This window comes from Chinchilla lanigera, unplaced genomic scaffold, assembly GCF_000276665.1.
Source record: "Chinchilla lanigera isolate Chin_1 unplaced genomic scaffold, ChiLan1.0 scaffold00042, whole genome shotgun sequence".
Taxonomy (NCBI): domain Eukaryota; kingdom Metazoa; phylum Chordata; class Mammalia; order Rodentia; family Chinchillidae; genus Chinchilla; species Chinchilla lanigera.
Window position 1 is genome coordinate 7,258,417 of NW_004955443.1, and position 11,780 is coordinate 7,270,196.

General features: G+C 44.6%; 1 protein-coding gene across 5 annotated transcripts in view; it reads right to left on the reverse strand.

Annotated features, from left to right (window-relative positions):
- Rhoh (ras homolog family member H) overlaps nt 1–11,568 on the reverse strand; it is a 42,234-nt gene extending 30,666 nt beyond the window's left edge. For 3 of the 5 annotated variants that reach the window (XM_005391959.2, XM_005391962.2, XM_013518115.1), the window contains exon 1: nt 5,618–6,405. The gene's annotated coding sequence lies outside the window, so the exon portion shown is untranslated. Of the gene's footprint in view, nt 1–5,617; nt 6,406–8,172; nt 8,194–11,290 lie in introns of those variants that run through there. The other 2 variants (XM_005391960.2, XM_013518116.1) reach the window with 2 other exon arrangements.
- Nucleotides 11,569–11,780: the final 212 nt, after the last annotated feature.

Genomic DNA, 11,780 nt, shown 5'->3' on the forward strand with positions numbered 1-11,780 from the left:
CTGGAACTCACAATGATCCTCCTGCCTCAGCCTTCCAAGTGCTGGGATTACAGGCGTGTGCCACCACGCCTGGCTCATGATTCTTAAATAAACTTGGAGCCCAGGGTTTAGAAGACATGGGCTTGCTCATTTCAGTCCCTATATTTAAGAATCAAAATGGAGCTATTTTCATGTGCATCTCATTCCCCTCTTAGGTCCGTGTCTCTTCCTAGGAAATGCTCTCTCCCTGACTCCTGCCACTTTGGCAGTGGCTTTTCCCTGTGATATTTCTCAGTCTACATACCAAAGAGTTGAGTCCAGAAAATATCTGGAGCCTTAGTGTAGGACAATGTTCATTGCCTGTTCTTGCGGTCTATATTAGCAAGTCCTCGGAGCCCAGCCAGTTGCTTCCTCCTTTCTCAGCTGCTCTAAGGGCGCCTTCGTACCAACAACCCGAACTCATTTTACACTACCCTGCGCATGGGATTTGCAACCTGCATCGGCCTGTTACGCCCAAGCCTCGCCTGGTCCACAGAACTTCTCAGAGCTTCCTCCTAAAACAACTCAGGTCACTTCTTTAGAGGCCTTCTGCAAGGGTTTAAATGGACACACACCACACCACAGTACACAAACCAAATTCCACATCTCACCATCCTAACATGCCAAACACTGTACCTGTACTTTTTATAGATCATATTTAATTCTCACTTGTAAAATCAGAATGTAATGACAACTTTAATCCTGCTTTACTAACTTAACATCATACCAAATATATTTCCATTAACTATCATAACTATGGCTTTTAGTCACTACAAAATATTCCACGGAGTTAATACTTTGAGAAACCCTATTGCTTAGCATTTAGATTATTTTCAGATTTTGTTGTTACAAATGATAATTCAGTGAATGTGTTCATGCATATTATTTCTTCCTTCTTTCAATTATTTACTTAGAATAAATTTCCAGAGATGGGATAGGAAGGATAGAGTGCATGAACATTTTAATGGCGCTTGCAAATTGCCAAATTTGTATTTCACACAGTTCCTCAGCGAGATGCTAGAAAATGTTTAGCAACAGGCTCTCAAAAAAAAAAAAAAAGATAAGAATCTTGACTTGTGTTTGCTAATTTCTGTGGCATAAATTCTAGCTACCAACATGACATCGCTGAACGAAGAGACGATCCAGTAGCATATATTATTCAGCAGTGGTTTATTATTATGCCCGTCATGCAGAAAAATAGGAGTAAACAATCCTCCTGACTTGCAAAATTTCTGTAAATATTACAATCTGCTTTTGCAATTAAGTGCAGGCTGATAATAGAAAATGACTGTAAACCTTTCACTTGATGTTTTGCAAGAGCACTTTTTTATTGAAGTCCAGTGAAAGTTCACTTTATTCTTATCTGTTTAACAAATAATGACCATGCTTTTAAGTGAGCAGATTATGCAAATAATGAATAAAATATAATACACACACACACATACACACAAGACAGAGTGGCTGTCTGTCTCCTATCTGAGTCCATTCATTACCCGCCCACCCACACCTTTAGTTTACAGAGTTTTTTCCGTGAGGTCATGTACACAAACTACTCTGTCATTTACCTTAACAATAAGCTGAATGGATAACTACTTGTGTGGTTCTCATGGCAAATGTGGTGAGAGCCGCACTGGATGTTACTTCACTGTCTTCCTTGGTTTTCTTTTCTACGAAATGGGGAAGAGGTCACTGCTGACTTCAGTTTTACGAGAAATAACTGCACAGGCAAGAAGGCTCCAAGGTATGCTTTGAGAAGCCACTGGGTATTCAGTGATGCTCTGGAAATCTCTTCCGAAAGTAATTCACTAGCATTTTATCTTACAGGAAAAGAAGGATGGGAAGTGATTTGGCACTTTCTCTCTTGAGAGCACATTTCTTTCTTTGGGCTCCCCCAGATTATAGGTACTGGAGACTCTAGAACTTTTAAAGAAGTAGCACTTCTGTTTGCAAGTTAAGGCATAAGTATGCCTGAGCTACAGAAGCTCACACCCCTAACCGAGGCATCCTGTTCCCAGGAACTCGTCCCCAGGAATAGAGTCGAAATAAAACAAAACATTTTCTGTGTAACAATATTAATCACAACAACCAAGAGATCGCGTTGCCTATCTCAGCACTTAGTTTACCACCCTAGGTGCTGGTAGGACAGTTCTTTCTAGAAGAATGGCTTCCACACCCACACCTGTAAAATCACTGCTCCGGGTTGTTTTACGGTTTGTATTTTCTACCACATAGATTCCTGGACCCCTTCCCAGTGTTACGGTATGAGTCATGAGAATTCCTAATTCTCAAAAATTCCCCAAGTGGTTGTAATGTCCGGCCCGCTTCAGAAAACACTATTCCAGGCCTAGACACTATTCCAGAGCTAGACAAATTAACATCACCTCTGAACTACTGTCCACATCTGGTGAAAAGCGTGACGTTTGTATGCAAGTTACTAAGAAGTTACTCGGGGGATTTAAGCAGCTGTTGGAGTCCATGACCAAAGCACCATGGGGAGCCTGTGTGTTTCCGGCACCCCCTTCTCGCTGTACCTCCCTTCCATCTTTCACACCCCTCCTCCCTCACTGTGCAGCCAGCCCCAACACTGATGCCTTCCGGCCTCCACCAAACACCGGCTGCAATCCAGGTCCATCCCTCTCCACACAGAGCCCCAAACCCCTCCCTTCCGTTCCCAGGGAGTGTCTAGGAACAAAGCGGTATTACCATTCGATTAAAGTAATCTGCACACATAATTAAGAATCTCCTGCATAATTAAGGTAGCAGCTGTGCTTGCATTTTTAAAAGGGGTCTTTCTAATCCAAGAGGATCTCTAATCTAGAGGGCAGAAGGGAAAAAAAAGATGCTTTTTAATCTTGGCTTTCATCCAGACCCCAGTATCCAGAACCCAAAAAAGCTATCCAAGTGATCGAAATGCTTCCCACTCCTGACTATGAATACATTTCACCTGTGCCTTGCTAGTTCTGAAATCAAAATATCCTGAAGTTAAATTATACAGTTGAAACTATCTCAGGAAAGAACTTCACTGTCTCTGTCCATGACTCCAAGCACCTTTATGATTCCCCTCAAAATACTCAGAGAGCAGCGTCAACCAGAGAGGCCCACAAATAATGCAGCGGATGCTCAGAGGAGTTTCATTAGGAGCTGAGACGCTGCCATGGAAAATCTATTTTTTCTTTTAAAAAAATGTGTGCTATCACTATAAAGCACCCAACTCCTGTGTCTAGTGCCCACTCAGTGCTAAAAAAATGTGAATATCCGGCCTCTCCCTGTCACCCCCAATTTCCTTTGAAAGGAGGATTGCCATTGAAAGTGTTAGTTTGTGGGTAGCTTGCTCCCAGGCTGGGGATCAGACTGTCCTCATTCGAGTCCATAGCCAAGTCTTTACCAAACACCCACAAGGAATGTAAACATTATGTGTCATAGCACAAACTGAAAAAAAAAGCAATAATGAAAATAGGGAAAGGGCATTCAGCGTTGGGGGGAGGGAGGTGAGTGGGAGGGGAAAGGGAAAAAAGGAATCAAGACATATTATGCAGTGTTCCCGCTCCCTAACATCCATGTCAACATCATGTGCTGCAAACATGTACTGATAAAATTTTTAAAAGAATCATAATAGTTACATATTTGAGAGTTTATTTTATGCCAGCCACTGGGCTAAGTGCTTCGTGTATTTTTTATTTCATTTTAGCTCTCCAGCAAGCCTTTGGGATTACTATTTTCAGTTATGATGAGTGTCATTAGAGGTATTTTACAGATATTTTAAAAAATCTAAACATTGAAGAATTTAAATGACGTGCAAGCTTCCACACCAAAAAGAACTCATTCACTACACAGCAAGCAGGCTCCCATTGTATACATTCGTATCATAGGGACTCAGAGACATTTCACAGCCCAGAACTACTATGTCGGTCTTACTCCCTACAGCCACGGCCGAGGACAGAAGGGCAGCGCGTCCGTAACGCCTCATTCAGACATCCAAAGCACACAGCACCTACTTTATGGGACTTAGGACTGGTTTTTGAGGAATTCAGACCTGTGTACCCACCAGCCAACTCGTCCTCCCAAGAGGAAGGCCACATTAATTACAGGATGATTGAAAGCCCTTCTTAAAACAGAGAAACCAGAAGCCCAGGTCTTCTACGGACCGCAAGCCACACCTGCCTTTCTCTGCATAAATGGTGCACTAGGGAGGACACTAAAAGACAAAGGAGGGACCACAGACAGACTTGGGGATGCAGAAAGCAACCCCAAGGATGAAGAGATACAGATTGCCACGCTCCCTCAAACAGAAGTCAGAGCCGAGACAGCTGATAAAGAGGAACCTAACGGTAAGACCAGAAAAACTACTGAATAGAGTCCATTCTCCTCAGCCGTCCCTCTGGGCACTCTTAATCTGTCCACACGCTAACTATTTCTTGCAATGTGTAAAGCAAACGTGCTCCTCTCCTCAGGCCGGTGACCCCCATCGAGTCAGGCTCACCTCTGTCAAAGGCCTCGAGGAGCTCAGAGTGAAACAACTTTCCCCTTGCAAAGCTCTCCTCCCTCTCACCACTCGGGCTCCCACCCCCAGGGCCTGTCCTGAACTCCTGGAGCCCTGAACCCCTGCCACCCACTCCTCGCCCATCCCCACCATGCTCTGCTGCCTCAGTTATCCTCCTCACCATGACCACCGGCTTCTACGTTCCTCTGAAGTAGAGCTTTCCTTATACTTCTCTTGTATTCTCTGCAGTACCAATCAGAACCAACAAGTAGTCATCACCTACTGGTTGTTTGCTCGAATACTTCAATGGCAGCTTTAATTCAGCAAAGCACCTAAAAACCACTGATTCTCCAAACTTTACTTAGTTACAGTCAAGGCCACTGAGTGTCTCCAAATCAAACCACCTCAAAAACACTAAATCTGATTTCAAAGCACATACATCATAGGCTACTTTTAGAAAGTGGTGATTGGCAATAGGTAAAACAAGGGAGCTAGGGATTTGGGGTCCAAATCTACATCATTTTGATTCTTGGTTCTGTTTCTTCTGAATACTTTAAAATTGATGTCTGCATACATTAGAAAATATGTAGATTTACTCATCATATATTGGGTAACATTTGAACTTTAAATTTTAGCCGGGCGTGGTGGCACACACCTGTAATCCCAGCACTCGGGAGGCTGAGGCAGGAGGATCATTTTGAGTTTGAGGCCAGCCTGGGATACAAAGTGAGAACTGCATAGTGAGACCCTGTCTCAAAAATACGAACAAAAAGAACCCAAATAAATAAATAAAGTTTAAATTTTAAACTACCCATAGAGTTGGGCTCAATCATAGTCTAGTACAAGCCCATGTACTCTCTAGGGAGACATCTAGAAAACCATCTAAAAACCCAGCTATTGCCATTTTTAATGTTTCAAACACCTAGGTGTGCCTTGTTCACACCTCAGGGAAGAGGGCAGAGAGCAGAGTGACTCCCGCTCCTTCTATAAGTCGGTTCCATACTTTACAGTAGGTGGAACACAGTGATTACCATCTCCAGCCTAAAGGCAAAGCTAAATACAATTAGAAAGATTCCTGTTGCCGCTGAAGAAATAGTTTTTAAAAGGTAAAAGTCTTACCTGCTGTAGAATGCCAAAAACAATATGTCTTGCCACCAAAATGCCTGACTCCGGAAGTCAAGTTCGCCCAGGGCAGGTAGGTGAAACACGAACACAGCGCAAGCCTGTTCAGTGCTGCAAGTTCACCGACCTTCCCGTCCAAGAGTAGGACTGATTCACGCTGGAAGAACTAAAAACATGAAATCGCGCCCGTGGAGAAGCCAACCCGAGGCGGCTGGGCTCAGCGTGTGCGAGGTGACTGAGACAGCAGGAACAATCCGAATGTGACAAAAGTGATTAGCAAGTTCCTGTGCATCAGTCAGTTTCCTGTAGCTGGCTTCTCCACGGAGGGGGTTTCGTTTGTGCGGTTTTGGGGGGTGTACACGCGCCTTTCCCCCCATGAGAACAAGAAACCTGCCCAGCTAAGAAGCGGAATGAGACCCTCGCTGCATGGCTGCGTTTGTGTTTAATTTATCTCTCCTTCCCCATCTCTCACCCACAGATCATTTCTCTCCCCACAACTCCACTTCCCTCCAGCAAATTGGCTACGTACAGCTCCAGGAACAGAGAGTGAAAAATGAAGATGATTCCTTAAGAAAGTAAAATTAAGAAGAGAAAAAAAATTCTACCACACAGACGGGTCTTGGTTACTTTAAGCTGGGGCAAAAGCACCTGGGAACTTACACGTCAGCTTGGTGAACAGGGGAGCTGTGAGGGGACACGGCAGGGTGGGGCGCTTGTGTGGCTTTGCTCTATTAGTAATTACCAAATAATAATTTGGAAAGAATGAGCTCAACCACGATGAGCTCTCAGGCAGCCGCCCTGCACCTGTGTAGGGAGGTACTGGGCTCTGAGTTGTTTTCAGACTCCTTGGAGTTTCATTATTTGCCTGAAAACACAAACTTATTTGTCCTGCCCCTCCGCAGTCCAGGTGCGGAGACCATCTGAAGTTGTCTAGATGACGGCTGAACTGCCTGAACCAACTACCTTTCCGGGTGCCGGCCGACCACCTGTGTCCTCAATGCTTGGATAGTTGTAAATGCTTCTGCCAGGGTGATGTCTTGGTCAAAATGCCTGTGGGCCATAAGAATAAAGGCACTGCCGTTCAAGTGAGCAAACGTTACAGAGCTCCTGTCTGTTGAGACACAGTGTTCAGTGCCGGCTAGAGTTGGGGACACACTCAACTCAGAATCCTGTTCCGTGCCTGATACCATACATGGGTGAAAAGCCGGAAGACCAGCACTGGTATCTTCCCTGTCCTTCCAGCATCCAGATCCTAGGGCAGGTGAGGAATCCAAGCAACATCATTCAAAGAAATGCAGTAATTGTGAAACACGGCAACTCTTCCCAAGGAGCTAGAGAAGCAGCTGAGCCACATGGCTCAACAACATCTATATCCTGGGGGTGACCGGAAAGGGCTTCTTTGAGCAGCTGACATTTAAGCCGAGATTTAAGTGTGTCTCTAAGCCCTGGCTAAAAATTAGTATTGTCTGAGAAGTTTTTTAAAAGTATTACCCACAAAGATTCTAACTTAATTGGCCTGGATTAAGGCCTGGGAGTCACTATTATTTTAAACTCCCCACTTACGTTGTATCCCTATTGTTCCAATGGATAAGAAGGAAACAGCCTGGGGAGATTAAGGGGGGAACATCCCAGATGGAGGCAAATAATATGTGCAAAGGCCCTGAGGTGGAAACAGGCTGGCATGTTCAAAGGAGTCAAAGAAGATTCCTGTGTCTGGAGCATAGTGATGGGAGGAATATACAGTATGAAGATGACCATCTCATAGATGAACTCACAGTTACCAAGCTCACAAGAGACTCTTACATGAACCCAAATATCAGTTTGTTAAAGTACAGTAGAAACTCAATTTGCCCACTAAGATGCATGAGCTCTCTGATGGACACATTGTCTTCTAGAAAATACTCTGTAGAAAATAAGATCACTATTGCACTGTTATTAGGTGAGCAGAACTGTTATTAGGTGAGCAGCTCAATGGTAGAGCACTTGCCTAGCAAGCACGAAGCCTGTGTTCAATCCCATTGCTGGGAAGAACAAAAAAGAATTTAGACTAGCTTGTAATCATGGATACACCTTAGCAAGATAAAACGAGTTAAAAACAAGAGATTTTAAAACAAGGTCAAGAGAAGTGAAGGTAAAAAATTAAGCTAAAACAAGGAGTAAGGTTAAGGGGAAAAAATGTCTGCTCTGTGGTTCAAGCTTTTCGGCAAATGGCACAAAGCAAGAAACAAACCACGCAGAAAATTCAGTGCTCACTGGATAAAAATGAACATAGCTCAAGATGAGAGAGCCTGCCAGGCCTCTGGTGCGAAACGAAGAGAAACTGCCTTGGATCATCCCAGAGAGGCCAGGGGGCAGGCCAAAGCGAAACGCGTCCTTAGGCAGAGCGCGCCCCGACAGCTTTGGAGGTGGCTCCTCACGCCGCCCCTCAAGGCCAGGCTGCCCTGCTCTCGCTAGACAGCCCCCGGGCGCCTGGCCGGCTCTCACAGGCAGGGTCAGCCGGGATGGAGAGGACGTCAGATGTGCGCTGGCAAAGGATGAAGGACTTAGCTCACCCAAGCTTCTAGAAGATGTGGGGTGCAGAGAGTTCAAAACGGATGGCACCTCCAGCAAGAGACACCGTCTCCTTTCAGAAAAGCAGCAGCACGGGGTAAGGACAGCTTCCGCCTCCAGCAGCGGGCGAGCTGAGCTCCCCCTTTGGGAAACACAGCCAGAGGGCCACCGCCTGATTTGCGAGCTCAGGCACATGGTCTGCAGAGGGGTGGCGACTCCAGGGTGGACTGGGATGTCCACAGGGCCTGACGCTTCCAGCCGTGCCTGGAAGGGCCTGGGAGACACTGCCACTTCCGGCTGCGACACCTCGCTTTCCCGCTCGCAGCCACCCGACCACCCTTCCTCTGCATGTGGGACCGGGAGCCAGGCTTGGGGCTTCCTCCAGCGCCTAACTGTGGGAAACCTCTAATCTTCACAGAGGGCTGACTCTCGGGGGCTTCTTAGGAGGGAGAGGAAGGAACAGTTGTCTAACTGTCTTCCTTTCTTGGAAATGCCTGTTTTCCGCTCTCAATAGCTCTGGCTTCTGCGCTCCCTCCCTGCCTTTCCTTCTTTCCACAGAGTTAAAAGGGTAGCGAGCAGGGCTAGTGAGGGACAGAAGCAAATGACTGCAAACACGCGCTTGGAGACACACGCACACGCCGCTCGGTGTGCCCCTCCATCCAGCCTTACAACAGGGCTGGGACATTCGAGAAGCTTGGAGGTGTAGACAGGAAGGAAGTTGTGGGTGTTGCGCCCCTGGTGGGACTCAGACCCCCTTAGAAGCCACGTTTGCTCCCTTCACCACTCAGCCCTGTGGTCCCCTCACTCGGCCGGACTGGGGCCCGGTATCAAGGCCTGATATTGCTTATGGAGCTCACCCAGACACAATCACACTACGTGGACCAAAAAACTATCTCATCCTCCCAGCTGCCCTGGTGAACAAAATAATAAAAATAATAAAAAATAAAAATAATAAATAATAAAATAATAAAAATTTTAAAAATAATAATAGTTAATATACTGTGTATCATTATCCTCAATATACTGTTTATCATTATCCTCAAGAAAGATAGATTTGGCTGGGCATGATGTCACATGCCTATAATCCCAGCACTCAGGAGGCTGAGACAGGAGGATTGTTGTGAGTTCGAGACCAGCCTGGGCTACAAAGTGAGCTCAGAGTCATCCCGAACTGCCTAGCGAGACCCTGTCTCAAAAAGACAAAAAAAAAAAAAGGAAAGAAAAAGAAAGATAAACTTGAATTCAGCAGAAAACAGATGGCTTTAATATTAGTTTCTCTTATATGAGAAGCTCAAAATATATATTTTGTATTTCTCATACATAAGGAACAAAAAGTGGTAAACATTTTAAAACCTATTTTAACAGCCAAGGAAACAGAGACCTCCACTGGTTAACTGATTTGCATGAAACCATAAGGCCCATGAAAAGCAGAACCAAGATTCACCCCAACTATCTGCTCTGTCTGCTGTCTTTTCACCCCAGAGAGTTGGGCTCCGGCCAGGAGGAAGAGGCAGTCTGTACCCCCAAACCAAAGGTCTGCCTTCTGCAGCCTGGGGTCCTTCTTTTGGATTCTCAGGCAAACACAATCAACAAGTCAAGATTTTAATGTTTACACACATTTCTAAAAAATACCCTTTGAACCAGGTATAGTGGCGCACGCCTTTAATCCCAGCACTCAGAGGCTGAGGCAGGAGGATCACAAGACAGACTTCAAGGTTGAGGTCAGTTTAAACTACATAGTAAATTCAAGATCATCCTGTCTCAAATAGCAACAACAAAAAAGTTTGATATGTTCTCTGATGTGGCAAAAGAAGGACTTATTTGTTCTTTAATGATCTAAGAATAAGGACCTCTTTTATTGAGAGTTTTTAAATATAACAACTGTCTGTACCTTGAATTCATGCTTAAGTACTACTGCCGTCCCTGCTCATTGCAAATTTATACTAAAGAGAACTCTTATCAACACTGTAATTTGTAATGAACAGTAAATCTTGAAAACCTTGCGATAGGAATCATTTACTAAATTATTTCCACCCTGGGTTAATACAATGGCCCCTCTTCTATCTATTTTCATATTAACCAAAATGCTTTAGATTTAGTGGGCAGCTTTTAATGTTTACACGGCCCCTCCTTTGTGATATACCAGCTAACAAAATGTTTCAGTGGTTTCTGCAGATGGGAAATCTGTGCTGAAATCTTCCCGGAATCCTTTTGGGTTCCAGCTTAGCTCACGAATCACATTGTACTTATTCTTACCCAGCTCCGTACTAAATGATAAAAGACTGAATTAACACAAAATGCCCATTCCTTCTGATTGAGAGATTTCACGGTGGTATTATAAAATGTTAACTTTTTTGAAGAGAAGGATCTTAATTTTGATGTGTCACTTCCAGTGTAAAAGTATGTTCATATAAAATATACTGTAAAGTTCTAAGTATTTAGATAGCTCAGGAACACCACAGGCTAGAAACCTCATGAATGACCTCCTCCTTGTGCATTCTAATTCATTATAAGCACCAGGCCCTCTACCCAGATAAGAATATCATTTTAAATCTTTTCTAACTTCCCTCTTATAGCCATAACCATAAAAACATCATTTTCCCCCACTGTTATTCTCATCATCTACTTTTGCCTTAAGTTTTTAGTGTAACATAGCATATTGCTTTTCATTTCCATGAATATTAGGTTCTTGGGATCCTCAGTGGCTGTTCCATGCTGATTTGTTTGCCTTGTGTAACAGTGTTTATTGAGTAAATGTTCCCATCCTGGTTCTTTTTATCGCAGAGCTGTAATTCACAACAATGCAGGGTCTGGTTGCGAAAGATGATAGCACCCAAAGTAATCGGTCAAGCCAGGGCTCTAGAGTTACAGTTCAATTCCTTTTCTTCGGACTGTCAAACAAAGCCAACATAGTCAAATGACCATTACCCTCCAAAGCAGTCCCTCAGGACTTGATGTATTTTTCCACCACTGCAGACATTGGTCAAAGCACTTCTAGAACCTTCTTTAAAAACCTCCTGAGACAGTTAAAATACAGAAGTAAAGCTAGTATCCCCGCATTCAACTCACCAGTTATTCTGGACTCAAAATCGTACCCAGCTGTTCACCCACCTTACTCACCAGCTCCAAATGCCTCTCTTAAAATCAGATCCACACCACGGGGACAAAGATTGGTCACTGGGGAAGTTTGGAAAGAAAGTGCCGCAGGCTCTGAGACAAAATCCAGAAGAGGAGTTTGCAGTCTGAGGTCAGTAAGAGCAGCATCTTCGCTCGAGCGCATGAACTCCTGTGCACTGCAGCCAAGCACACAGCATTTGCACTGATGTGTGCAGCCTGGTTTGTCTAAAAGAGAAGAGGATGAAGAGGGCCGCACTGCTCTTGTCACACTTAGGCTTACTCGTCGCCCTGATAGGGATCTGCAGTTTGGGCACAGATATCACCGGGTAACTGCACCCTGGCACATCTGCTCAGAGCAGGCGTTAACAACATTTCAGTTACAAGGCAGGGCAGGCGGAGAGCTAACTTTCCATCTTTTAAAATAAAAGATCTCCTGCATAGTTCCGGAGGGAGCCGTAGAAGCTTATAAGCAAAGGCAAACTGAAATTTTGGA